This window comes from Tiliqua scincoides, chromosome 3, assembly GCF_035046505.1.
Source record: "Tiliqua scincoides isolate rTilSci1 chromosome 3, rTilSci1.hap2, whole genome shotgun sequence".
NCBI lineage: Eukaryota > Metazoa > Chordata > Lepidosauria > Squamata > Scincidae > Tiliqua > Tiliqua scincoides.
In genome coordinates this window covers 99,428,139-99,442,952 of record NC_089823.1, presented here as the reverse complement: position 1 = coordinate 99,442,952, position 14,814 = coordinate 99,428,139, and positions in this window count along the sequence as shown.

Here is a 14,814-nt window from a genome sequence, read left to right as displayed (position 1 = left end):
ACAGTTTCTGACCCCATTGGAGCCTCAGAGAGGCTTCTGTGGGGTCCTAAAGACTCATGCCCAGGGCATTTGTCCCATGAAATAAATGGGCAAGTGGGAGGTCCACCACTGAATTGCTGGCAAGGAGAGTTAGTGCACCATGTGTTTGTTTTTACAGATGTATGCATGTGGCATGGGACTGTAGAAATGGCCAGAATCACACCCACAAGTATGAATTGGGCCTTTGGGGGAAAAAAAAATCACTATAAATAATAATAATAATAAAAATAATATACAGTATTTATATACCGCCTTTCTTGGTCTTTATTCAAGACTTTATTCAAGGCGGTTTACATAGGCAGGCTTATTAAATCCACGCAGGGATTTTTACAAATTGAAAGAAGGTTCTTTCTTTCAAGAACCACTAGATTCAAGGTGTTACACTCCGATCTGGTTTAACATTCTGGCCTCCATCCTCCCACGCTCCGAGCAGATGGAACAGCTCAGCTGCAGCTTGCCAGCTGCTTCAAGGTCGCACGGTGCCGGTGGCCTCGAACTGGCGACCTTGTGGATGTTAATCTTCAGGCAAATGGAGGCTCTACCCCCTAGACCAGACCTCCTGCCCAAATAAATGAATTGGCCCTAAAATCTACCATCCCCAAATGCCAGGTCACCTAACAAGAAAAACCCAAATTCAGTAGTCTCAATGGGACATGATAGAAGCACATGGGGTTTGTCAGTGTAGATGGAGAATTGGGTTTGTGACTGCATACATCAGCAATCCAAAAGAATGTTCTAAATATCATATACCTTAGCAAAAATCATCACCAAAGACAAAACTGTAAGGAGAGGGAAACAGGGAAGGAAAGAATAATTTTAAAAAATCTAACTGTTCATTAGTTCAATGGATTTCATAAACAGTTGCTAGTATGTTCCTGTCTTTAGCAAAAATTATCAGGAGTTAAGACTGATTCACACTTAGACCTCTGTTGACTTCCTGTCCCAGTCCCATCTGCCCATAAGCATTTCAATTCATCGTTGGTGAGTGTGACAATCCAAGCACAAACCTGGCATGTGTCCGTGTTATATGCCAGTTTAACACCATTTATCATCTGACAGGTGTATCAGCAATGGGCTGTCCTCTTTTCCTGCTATTTGTGTTCACCTTTGATTATGGTTCATGTAAAAGATGTGGGAGAGAGTCATTGGGATCATGAATTAACGTTACAGATGATGTAGACATAATTTTCTTTGTAAACCTGAAACTAGAAATACTTTAAGGCTGCAATCCTAACTTACTCTCAGGAAAGATGTACTTTCCTGAGAGTAAGCCCCATTGAACAAAATAGGACTTACTTCCAAGTAGATCTGGTTAGGCTTGCACCTTAAGTCATTTCTGCCCATATATGCAAGTCATGTTGCATATATGCAACAGGGATCAAATGTCTACACCTGTGGGTTGGGAAGAAATGGGTTAAGCCTCATGTGTAGAGGTATTTGAAAATGGTGTTATTTACCTTTCTCAGAAGTAATCCCATTGTGTTCAGTAGGCTGTAATCCTATTTTACTCACCAGAAACAAACACCTTATGAGTGAAAATGTTCAGTTTTTTTTTTAAGAAGTTTGAAATTATTTAAAGTATGATAATAGAATTGTTTAAATCTTCATTTTGTTTACTTATTGGTGAGTTTTTTTGTTTTTTTTATTGGTGACTTGTTGGTGACTTACTGGTCCATTTATATGCCTGTGTGACTAGAATTCATTTTACTTGTTTTCCTATTATTTCTTCAAGAAATATTTTACTAGTGAAAACTTGCAAATTAATTCTGCAATTCTTGGTTTGGCTGGTGCGAGACCATCTCTGCTTGAAGCTCCAGGAAAAGGCCCTTGATCTTCTGGAACATTGGGTGAGGGCTGCACTAGGAGGGGGTAATCACTAGAAGTGGAGTGGGGCACCTTGCATGAATGCACAGGGGACCTCAGGATCTCAAACACTGTAAGCTGATTTTGGATAACTCTCAGTAAAATGTATTACGTGCAGTTTCTGAAGTGCATCTGAGTGGTTTGAATGATTCAGGAAAGGAAGAAGAGCTATGCCCTGTGCCCCAAATGTGATCCCTGTAAGGATCTAATTCTGCAATCCTAAATTTTCTTGCACAGGATGATAGCTACTTACCACCGTATTGCTCACAAACAATGTAGGGGGGTGGGTGGCAGGCACACCTTTATAAATTGCCAGGTTTCTTTTCCAGATGCAAGGAAGCAACAGAGAAGGATTGGGCCTCTTTTTCATATATCTGAAAGAAAAATGCTTCTGTTTTGACATGTATAACTAGGTGCTCTTGTGGCGATATTCATTGGGTAAAAACCCCCAGCGGAGGGGCCACTCAGGAAGTCATATTAGGAAGATGTGTTAAGAACAGAGTCTCATCCTTGAAATATGTTCAGTGAGTTAATGGAACAGCAGGGCGAAAAACAAAGATGTACTGTTATTCCAGTTATAGTTCAATCGTAACAATGAGTTAGACTGGTGCAAATCCCTTGTGCCAGCCTAGGAGGGTCGCAAACATGCCATAAAGCACGTTTGTGCCTCCTCGGGAGCAAGCTGGGCCAGCGCATGGAGGTGAGTCTTGCAGGGTGAGTCTTGTAGGCTCTGGGGTGGGCAGGGAGGAGGTGGGAGGGAGGCATTCTAGGGCAAAGGGATGGCAGGTGAAGGGCAGTCTACCCTGGGGGTGGGCAGGTGGGCTGGGAGCAGGAGGCGGGGTTGGGATCCAGCTGTTATGCCAGATCCCAACCCCCATTCCTGAACAGCGTGGAGTGGCTCCAAGCTGCTCTGCTCTCCTTTGACTTGTGCCTCCTCCTTAGGTGGCTTAACTCCAAGGACTCCTATAGGGGCTGCAGTGGCTTACCCGGGGGTAAGGGGAAGAGTTTCCCCTTACCTTTGGCTTAGCCACTTTGCAGCCCTATCTCGCTCTGGATACAGCGCAAGATAGGATTGCGCACTTTGGGATTATGTCAAACTCAGTATGGTCAATCCTTGTGTAATCTGTATCATGATCTCTAGTTTTATATGGTGAACAACATGATGACATTTCACTAAGTAATACTTTTGGGGGGTGCATTGTTTTATGTAAATATATTCTTTAAAAAAAATAGATGTCAATGGATTTAGAAGCCAGACCTTCACAACTTTATGCTAGAGGAACCCATTTAAAAAACAACAACACAACACTGCATATGAGAGAATGTTGTACTTGCCAGTTGACTAATCACTGACTTTATTGACAGTTGAAAAAGTTCCTGGCTCTTTTTCCTTAAGATTACATCCTTGAAATTGGTTGTGTAAGTAATCCCCTGGACCAGTGTAAGAAATCATACCATATAACTCTGGGGCCTTTGACAGTTGTGCAAAGACTCAATCAGACCTACTATCTTTGCCAAACATGTGGAATGTCTGATAAAAGATTCTCAGCTCCCTGGGTTAGCATTTGCCAGCTGGTACGCTGTGTTACAAACCCATATCACAGATTCCCAGTCTAAATGAAGGCCTTAAGTACTCCCAGGACACATTTGTTTTCAGGTGTAAGTATCTGATATGTTGACCCTTTGCCAGAAATAGATATTTTCCTGGTTGCCAGAACACACTCCCCTCCAACACCCATACACAATCTGAGATTGATTCATTTTTGATGGCAGAATTCCCACATGCCTGCGTTCCATGGCGTTTTTTGAAACTCTTCCAGCTCTGGTAGTGCTATGAACATTTAGAGTGCCATGCTTCTTAGAGTAGCTTTGGCTATTATTATCAAATGCAGTGGAAACAGGATGTGCATGTGTCTTTGCTTCCTATTTATGCTTTTATATCCAATTTGTATTTTTTGCACATAGCCCCCACACTGTGCTGAGAATATTGAGCTTGTGCATTTTTCCGTACGCATGGACTCTATTCCCAGAATTGCAAAGAGGATCTAAGATCCTGAACGAATGGCCCGATCCTATTGGTTGCTCCACTGACATTGGGAGCCCATTGTGACAGCGGGAAGCACTTCTGCCATTGCACGCTGCTCCGCTGGCAGCCATTTTAGGAGCACTGTTGCACAAGGAGGCTGCATTCTAGAATTGTTGGCAAAGCTGCCTACATCCACTGGAACAGCAGCAGTGGTGAGCGGGGGGGGGGATGGCGTGAAACAAGGTGGGGAGAGGATGTGACAGGGCAAGAGGCTGTGGGAAGGAGTGAATCCAGTTCCACAGGTGAGCACCAGATCCTATCCCCCTTTTCTTCAGCCTCCTCACCCTCTTTCTCTCCTTGGAATTCTGCCAGCAATTTTGCTGGTGCAGGTCCTAGGAGACCCATTTTGTTTCAGGAGGCTTATGCAGGGGTAAGGGAATTTAAATCCTTTTTCCCCTGCTGAAGCCTCCTGATCCTCTCCCCACTGGATACAGTGCACCTATTTTTGGCATGACTGCACACGTGGGAGGGGTGGCGGTGGTGGAGGATAGGATTGGACTCTAAGGGGTCCAAATCCAATCATCATAATGTGATTGCACATCTTTATCATGCCCAGACCTCTGATTTAAATTGTTCTGAACAGGACATGCCTCCCCCCCAATATACTGGACACAGGCGTACTTTAGTGAAAGAGGTATAACGGATTCAGTGTGCTGATGGACCGATGGTTCTTAGGGAGCTGATTTAGTACACATGCTATGGAACTGCCCAATTGTAACCCTATTTTGGAAGGAAATAAATTCCTATATTAATTTTGTATTGTGACCTTTCTGTTATGCACTTAATATTAGGATATATGCCTCCTAAATGCGCCTGAGGGATATATAAGGCGACTTGGTTACAAACGGCTTCTTCGGTGGCAAGGCACCCAGTGGAAAGCCCAGCCTCATGTCTTACTGAATCTTGAATTAATGAGGCACTGAATTTGGCAGCACGGGAAAAGGGTTTTATTACAAAAAGACAGTTGCCTTTGAGAAATTTGAGTTAATTTGGCAGCTTTTGTTCGGAATGCTACGTTCTACAATAGATGCATGCAAGGTATGATATTGGGCAGACCTGACTTAGCCCGCCACTGTTTCACCTCTCTCTGCCCCTTTTGCTTTTCGCTTTGCAGGGCATCCTTATTAGAGAACAAATACGTAGCTGAGTGTGGGAGCGATGGTTTGCTAGGGGTGAGACAGAATACCAGTTTAGGTTGAGCCGTATCATTGTCTCCAGCACATCATGCTGTTGTCTCTTTTTGCAGTGCTTATTGCTCTGTAGTAATAACTGGAACTAATCATTTTTGAACTATAAAGGAAAGGAGGAGGGGAAAATGCAATTCAGTATATTGTATGTACTTAGGAAATTTATGGCACAATTCTATTAACCTGTAGTGCTGGTGCAGCAGCCGCTGCGCCGGTGCTGGGTGTTGTAAAAGTGCCGTAAAGTGTTTTTCAACACCTGGAAAGTAGCTGGTGGGGAGGCCTGAGCCATTCTGCTGGCACAGAATCCTGAGCTATGACTTCCAGAGCAAGTGAATTATGCACCTGGCAGTGCAGAGGCAGGGGGAGGAGAGGGAGGGGGTTCACGGGGTAGGAAAGGGTGGAATGGAAGTGGAGCAGGCCCAAGATGGGGCAGGATTGGTGGAGGAGGCCTCTGAAATATCCTGCTTCCCTTCCCAGCCCTGGAAGCAGATCTGAGTAGCCCCATTGGGCAGGCTGGGATTCAACATGGGGAAAACAAACAAATGTTCCCTTACCCAGAGGAGTCCTCCAGCCAGCTCAATCCCAGCAGCATGGGCCATGTGGTTAGGAGGGGGCTAGGGATGGAAGAACATGGACAAATGTCATTATACAAACATTTATATTTGGTTACTGCCATGTGAAAAAGGTGAGTTTTGAAGAGGGCTGTGAAGGGCAGGAGAGAGGTGACACTCGTACCTTTTAGTTCATGAATCTGGTGTGCATTAATATGTACAAATGAGTAGTTGCAGAACTCCATATATCATTCACTGGAATTTTTATTTTTTTTTGTCTGCTACTAGGATAGGAAGTGCAGTCTCATCTGACTCAAGATATTATTTCAGCTCCTGCTACTACGAGTATTATAACTAACACCTGGGTAAGTAAAACACAACATAGAAAATCGAAGCAGTGCAGTCTCTGAACCTAGAGGACTGTGGGCGCAAACCTAACTAACTTTCCAGTACTGGCATAGCTGTGCCAGTGAGGCATGTGCTGCAGCCTGCAGTTAGGGGGTAGTCACAGAAGCCTCCTCAAGATCAGGGAGTATTTATTCCCTTACCTCAGAGTTGTATTGCCCTTATCTCGGTGCTGGAAACTTGGTTAGGACTGCGCCCTGTATCACACAGTGCAGTGGAAATTTGTGTGTGGACCAGGTTGTTTCCCCCACTACTATGCTGGCTGTTGCACGCCAATGAGCCAGTGTCCCAATTTGTTTAGTGGTTTTGCTTTCATTGACTCTTTGCCTTGGAGAACCATACTACTATCTCTGGAACCTTGGAATATTCCTTGTACTTTGATAAATGATCAAATCCTGCACAAATCAAATGCCTTGGAGTGATTAAATCAGAATGTAAATAAAGCGTTTGGGTCAATTCAGTGTTTTATATCAAGAGATTTGCAAATCATTGCTGTAAATCACTTTCATAGAGAAAGTGTACATATGTAGGTATGTTCATTTCTGAATAATTCTACTGCTTATATTGTGTACAGGATGTCTTCAACTGTACCCAGCCAACAAGACTGATTACAGATGGGCAGCCCAATCCTATCTTTCCCAGCGCCTGGAGGAACAGTGGTGCCAAAATGACAACTGCTGTATCTTGCGGGTGCTGGGAATCTATCGGAGGTTTCCTTGAGGGAAAGGGACTTTCCTCCCCTTCCTCTGAGGAGAGCCTCAGGACCCATAATAGGGCTTCTTATGTCTGCGTAGACTATTTTGCTGGCACAGACTTGAGAACCTCCATGTTGGGCTTTTTAGCCTGACATGGAGGATGGGATCCATTGGAGGAGGCATCTGCCAGTCCTGCCCCCCTCCTGCCCTTGCTTCTCCCCGCATTCTTCTCCCACCTTGGAATGCCTCCCCCCACCCCAAAAGGCCGCACCTTTGCCCGGCACTCGTACCTTGCTCAGGGCAGCCACACAGTGTCCCCCACCTAGTTCTGGTCCCAGTGCTGGCACTCCCTGCTCTGAGGGTGTTGTAAATGTGCATTATGGCACGTTTATGGCACCCAGCACCCAGTTTATGGAGCTCAGCACTGGCTCTAGGGTCCATTAGGATTGGGCCCTAAGGCAGTAATTCTATACACATTTACCTAGGAACAAGTTAAACAGAACTCAGTGGGGCTTATTTCTGAGTTGTATAGGATTGCACTGATAAATCTAAGAAACTGTAATTAGTCCTGGCTTATATGAACTTGAAGTTTTAAATACAGAATGGAATGAAAATGTATATTCAGAAGTTACCTTTGTACTGTTAGTGAAAGTAGCCTCTTGGTAGTTTAGGTATACCTGTATTTGAGATAATGGTAAAAGAATGAGAGCCTAATCCTGGGTTCAGCATGCTGGCTCACCACCGGTGTGCATGGTCGCAAACGTGTCATAAGGCACGTTTGCAGGTCCTACCACTGGTCAAGTGCCAGTGGTAGCCCAGTGCTGGCTGGTGCTGGGCTACCACCGGGCAGGCACCTGACCTCTGCCCCTTGGCAGTCGTGCAGACTGCTGAGCAGCGGAGAGGTAAGTGGGGGCGTGGGAGGAGGCAGGGAGAAGGCATTCTGGGGAGGGGGGAGGCAGGCAAGGAGAGGACAGGGGAGCATTCTGGGAAGGCGGGAGGCAGGGAGAGGGTGGGGGAAGCATGCCGGGGGAGGGAGGGGGAGGTGGGTGGAGGGCGGGGGGAGGGCAGGGCAGAGGCGTTCCAGGGAGACGGAAAGAGGGTGGGGGGAGGCATGCTGGTGGGAGGGAGTAGGGAGGGAGGGAGGGAGGCGGGACTGGTGGAGCAATGATCCACCGGATCCAAAGTCTCTGTGTTGGGCTCACCGATAGGTTGGTGGTGAATCAAGTAGCTCCATTGCAGGGCTACTGTGCTTACCTAGGGGAAGGGGATGAAAGTCCCCTTCTCCTGCCCGAGGTGCACAGGATGCGGCGGCAGTCATGTTTGGCACGCGCCCCGAGCAGCTCAGGTTTGGGCTGTTACATAAGAAAGAAAGAAAGAATGAACAAACAAACCCCACACCATTTTGTTGCCATTTTTGTTGAAGCGATGTTTCAATTAATTTGGAATATTTTGGGGGGTGAAAAATTGCATCAATGCCATGGCTTCCTCACAAGGAAGCTGCTTGAATCAGCTTATAAGGTATGTCCAAAACTAGAGTCACTTAGGGTTGACAGATGCAATTTTTGGATTCAGCACCCAATATATCCAAGAATAGGTCTAACTTTTAAGACGGGGAAATGTCTGTAGGCCAATGTTATAAATGATGATGACAGAATTGTGTGCTGAACAAGATTTTTGTTTTAGAAGTAACACAAATTTCAGAATTAAGTGCATTTATTTTTTAGTAGCAAATCTTTGGCCCTTTGAAATAGATACTGCTTGTATTTATATCCAGAAGTATTTGCTTCAGTTCTCTTTCCATCCTTTTGCCATTGTTTGGGTGTTGATGGTATCATTTAACCAATGGCTATCAGAAAATAATGATGGCCCTGTTTGGCTTTGGAAAATTTGGTCAATGAAATAAAGCTATGACACTTGTCTAAACAAAGCAACTGTCAAGCCACATCATGAGTTCCCTTTAAATAAAGGCCTCCAGTGCACCAAATTTGTTTTTCTTTAATGAACCCCAGCTTTTTCACTGTCATTACTCATTCCTTCTAAAAACAGTGAAAAAAGCAATGCATTACTCAACTGTGACCCAGCATGTCCTAAGGTGCATATTTTATTGATGTAAATAAATGAGATTCTGGCTTTACCCAAATACCAATGTTTTGATTTTTGAGAATTTCTGTGTACTTTACAAGTTGCTATTAGAGGAATGATTATTTTCCCTGGAGTCTCTCTCTCTCTCTCTCTCTCTCTCTCTCTCTCTCTCTCTCTCTCTCTCTCTCTCTCATCTAGAAAGAGAACATCTAAGAGTCTGCTCAGTGTCAGCAGGTAGAGAGCACTGGATAAAGTTCTGAAGAATATATTGAAGTTGGAACGGAAAGGGTTAAACCGGTGGCTGCATTTAATACTTCCAGCTTGAATGGGAAAAAAATTGCATGGAATGTTAGATATTTTGAAAGTATACAAGTTTCATGCTCCTGTGACTGGAAAATCCCAAATGAAGAAAGTGTGGAGTTGAAACTCTAGTATAACTGAATATGAAATTAAATTGAGGCCCACACTGGGAATTTGCTGTTGTTATAAGCTTACTAAAAGCAAATTAAATTGTACATTTTACAAGGCTCAGAACCATAAAAAGTTATTGCTGCCTCCTTCTGCTCCTGAGGTGAGCTGTCCTTCTCCTCTCCTTCTTCCTAGGATATCAGCCTTGAAAGCCAATACACATGTGAATGCTATTCCCCGACTTCTGTCTTTAGGTGCTTGTGGATTTTATTTTATCAGCAGGACTTCATTTTAAAAAGGTCACTGACTTAATGAAATAGTTTCCAGTGCGTGAGCCTATTCACCTTTCTGAGAAGAAAAAGATTTATTTGAACTGGGTATTCATCAGTGCAAATTAGTGGGAATCATTATATAAGAGTGAGAAATGTAAGTGCTTAAGGAGGAAAAAAGAATTAAAGGGTAATTAATGGGGTGATGTGTATTATTAAGGGGGGAAATGTTAGTGAGATAAACAGGTGAGGAGATTCTTTTTGATCAGATTTTTTTTCTCAGGCTCTGAACAGAGGAACCTTGACTATATGAATATCCTGTGCCTGAAACCTCTAAGTAATCTGTAGGAAAAATCTGCAGCTTGGGTATGCTGCTATTCCATCTTGGTTTGGCAGGCCCTTGAGTAGAGGTTTCTCAGTATGGAGACCTGTCTCTTTTAAGAAATGTGAATGGCAGTTTCACCAGATCTACTATTGGTTTCACCGTAATGGTTCACTAGGTTTGATGTCCTTCTCTTTCATTTTATTGTGACTTATTTAAGCGCTAAGCACCAATTGGTGATAGCTATGGGTGCCACAAAGTGTTAATGCTTTCTCTACCACAGATGTGAACATATAAATAATTGCTTAAGGAGGCAGTGGTGTTCTGGATAATGTGAGGTCCTTTACACAACCATCACTGCAACTGAATGGGCCCGCAAATGGGCTCTATGACCTGATCTGTCAGATTTGGCTTCAGAGCCACACTCAACATCTCAGAGCAGTTCCACCAAGGGGCAGAGAAAACAGGTTGGGTGACATTCCCATGGTGTATGGCCAAGTACTTCATCTATTATCATCAGTGCTCCAGACATCTGCTGAGCTGATGGAATTATGAGACAGGGAAATGTCTTCCACAGAGCTATCATCTCATTGCCTCGTGCCATATTATTATTCCATATTTTTACCAGAACATCAACAGGACAGCCTACAACGTTCACTGCAAGCTCTTCTGAAGAACTCTGAAACTTTGGAACCCATTAGTCTTTGAGGGCAGCCCACCTTGTCAACTGACCTGAAAAAAAAAAAAATGACCTGTGCTATTCTTGGGTTTATAATGGCAGCTTGATTTGTAGAAATAGGTAGGCGAAGCTTTTCACATGATACAGGTAAGCATTATTCCCTGCTAATTACTGCAGATCGAGTAACTTTCAACAGCCAAGCTATGGGTGGTGGGGGTGGATTTCAATTCTGTGAGGAGTCCCTAAAGGCACAATCCTATCCTGTGCTGGAACAGGCAAGCCGCTTGCGCTGTATCCAGTGCAGGATAGGGGCCCAAAGTGGCTCAGCCAGAGGTAAGGGGAAACTTTTGCCCTTACCTTTGGGTAAGCCATCCTGCCCCCTCTGGGTCTCCTCAGACTTGCACCACCTCCTGAGGTGGCACTTGTCTGAAGAGAGAGGAGTGGCTTGAAGCCGCTCCAAGCTCCCCGGGAACAAGGGTTGGGATCCGGTATAACTGCCAGATCCCAGCCCCGCCCCCTACTCGCCTGCCCCGGGGCTGCCCACCCTCCCCCGCCCGTCCCCTGCCCAGGAATGCCTCCCTCACACCTACCTCCTGCCACCTGCTCCCTACCCACCCGCCCCTGGGGCTGCCCACTGCCTGCCCTCCCCCACCCCGGAACACCTCCCTACCACTTCCTCCCCACCCACCCCAGAGCCTCGCATTGACCCAGCTCAGCCAACGCAAGGCTCGGTGCCTCCGTCAGCGCAAAGGCTTATGTCAGCCTCCGTAGGCCAGTGCACCTCTGTGAGCCAGCCTAACTAACTCACAAGGAGGCTGGTACACACTCCTAGGCTGGTACAAGGGACTTGCACCAACCTAAGTCATTCTCAGGATTGCGCTGTAAATGATCACTAATGAGTTAATGATCCTCCAACTATGGTAAAGGCCATCACTTTGCTTTCTGCTTTCAGACCATCCCAGAACCAAGCTTGAACTCTGACCAGACCAATAAAGCCAATTCAATATGTAACCTGGGTGTAGGGTGTATGGGAACAACCTCATGGTTGTCAGAAGACATGAAATCTTGATTTGCTGTTCTGGTCAGGTTTTGCACAGAAGTGTCCCAGGACAAATTGCTTGAGGATCTCTATTCAAAGCCTCAAGACAACCTCTATCAGCACCGCAAGAGGCTGAGATATAGACAGTAGTATGACAGAAGCCCAGTTGATGTATTATTCTGTACAAATCTGCTCAGTGCTTTTCAGGATTGTGATGGTTTTTTATTGCTCAGTAAAACCGTTTCAGCAGGCATGTTGTATATTTTTCTCGCGAAAGAAAGAGAAGTGATTTCTTTGTGATCGGGAGTGATTCCTTTGTGATAGGATTCATTTGTGTGCGGTTATAAAGGAATTTCATAAATATCAAAAGAGGGATGTCAGGAGTGTAATGGTTCAAAAGTCTGAAAGTGCTATTATGTCCCAATGTGGGGTGGGGGGAGAGAGAATACCTTCCTGGTTAAGAACCATTTTGTATGGCAGCACACTTAAAAATTGCTAGTGTGAAGTTGCTGTGATTACATACAGCAGGGACCTCATTATCGAAACAATGATGAATTGTAAGTTATTGGAATGAAATGTGTGCCCCCATCTTTTTGTCTTATTACCATGTTGAAAGGATGCAATTCTAAAAATCCAGATTCATTAACCATATGTATTTGGGCATTTAGATAAATGAGGATTGCAATCCATCAGGTACATTTTTGAGCATGTTTACAGCTGTTCGCTTTGATGGAATTGTAAATGAAAGCGCCGATCATTGGGCAATTTTGGTAAATGCAGAAAATTTTATAGCGAGCTGGAATCCAGCTCTAATGTAGGTTAGTTTATCCATGTGTAAGTTCATTCATGCGTATTCATATATGGGCTACATATGTGAGCACCAGGAGAAGGGTGCATACAACATCTCAAACGCTAGCTCCATTCAATAGCAGGACACGGTTGCATTCTCTCCTTCTAGAGGGGTGCCCAGAGCCATCAGATGGTTTCTGTGGGATCCCAAAGAGTAGTATTCTCTTTCCGGAATATTTGGAATCAGTATGCATTGTTCTCCTGACTGGCTCCAAGAGTTGGGTGTAGAGACTATCCATGGAGCCCCTTACATGCTAACAGATGACACATGCAAACTGGGGTACTCTGGGACATTTTGACAGAGCCCAATGCCATTTACCTTCCATCTTTATATTCCTCCAGAGCCCTCAGTTTACCACAGGCAGTTCTAGAGAAGTAAGATCAGTCTTAGTCAAAGCTTAGGTACTGCCTGAAGCAGCACTTTCTTCACTGCTGCATCCTCCTCCTCCTCTTCACCACCTCTATCTTCTCCTCAGTATTTGGCTGCTTAGCAAAGCAGGTGGGTAGGCAAGGAGAATAAGAACAGATCCCAATTGGGGAGCATTCTCTGTCCTGTTTATTTTAAGTACGACTGGCATAGAAGACAGGTGGCTAGACCAGATCTGCAAGTAAAGGGGTGCAATTGACACACTTTGCCTCTCTGATGGTTGAGCAGGAGTTGATGGTGTGAGGCTGTTGTACTTTTCCTTCTTATTTCTCTAGCATTGCTGGAAGAAGAGGTGGGCTGCTGGTGGCATGATCTCAGTGAACAGGAAGAGGATCAGAGATCCAATTGATGTGTCTTGGTTGGTGGTGGGCTGGAGGAGGGTGGCAGGCAGGGGGGTGGAGAGGGGTGCAGGGCACTGTTTGTCAGCTTACCCCATTCCCAGCTTCCTGCTCAGTACCTTTTTAGTTGGTGTTGTGGGTGAGCCCTGAGCAAGATCTTTCCACCCTGACATCCAGAAAGGTTACAGAATAAAAGAGACTTACAGCCCAATCCCAACTAAGGTTTATATCAGCACCACTATTGTAAATGACCACATGGGCTATTTTGGAACATCCACCGCTAACACTGGTGCTGTTGGGGGCCTTCTGCACAGCTGGTGGCCCACAGGAACCACGGTAAACCGGTATGGGGTGGTGGTGGTAAGAACAGGGTGGGGAGGGGCACTGGCGTAGCTAGAGGGGGGGCGGCGCACTAAGTTTTGCAGGGAGTCTCCCTGCAGCCTGCAAGCGTCTCCTCCCCCTCCCTTTGGGAGCCATTCGCCTCCGTTTCCCCCTCTCCTGCCCACATGGCTCTTCAGGGGAGGGGAGGAGCTGCTTACAGGCTGCAAAACTTAGTGTGCTGCCCCCCTTCTAGCTACGCCAGTGAGGAGGGGGAGGAAAAGGGAAGTGCCTAGGAAGAGAAGATGGTGGGTGGGAGGTGAAAGGGAGAGAAAGAGAATGAATCCCAAGAGCGCCAGCATGTACCAGAATCCTATCCCATTTCCTCTCTGCTTCCCTCTCCCTTACTCTACTTCATTCTGCACCAGCAAAATGGTTGGCATGGACCCTAGGAGACCTGTTAAGATAGTGGAGGCTTGCTCCCAGGATAAGGGAATGAAAGTTCTCTTATCTTGAGGAGACCTCTGCCCCCCACCATAGAATGTAGCACGTGCTTCAATGTCATGGCTTCATCTGTGGGGAGGTTTAGTTAGGTTTGGACTGTCACATTGCCTTCAACCTCAGGCATCATGCACCACGTGGGGCTCTTAAGTCAGTGAGCCCCTTACTGGTCTTTGAGATTCAGAAAGTGACCAAAGCTACCTGCTATTAGCACAAGTCATGCCACTGCTGGTTCTTCTCCTTACATGGGCATAAACAGCTGGAAAGCTGGACGTTGGAGTCATGGTGCAGCTGTGGCTTTCCAAGTTGAAATATGTTTAACCTCCTCCATGCTACAGAGACTTGTGTTTTACTCCGGTTTTCAACAAACCATCCGTGGAAAGATTAGGATAACTATTGTTGATGTCCTCAAAGAGGAGTCTGCATTTAATGTATAATTCAAATGAAAAACATATTCCTCATGGTCAGAAGACATATTTGCGGGAGTGCTGGGTAATAAATTGTAGATCAAATGAAGCGGTTGGTTTTGTTGGTAGCTACAGAGAGTTCTTGATTATTTAACTTTGTGTAGTAAGATGGCAGTTGGTTAAAGACAGATGTTTTAAATAAAATTGCTGAAAGTACAAGTTAAACGTTCATTAACTTCCTTGGGAGACCTTGTTATAGAAGGGAAACAGCTTCCATATAGATGCTTTTAGAAATAAATTCTTTGCCAGATTACACATTTAAAGACAATGTTTGGGTGGAAATTGTTAG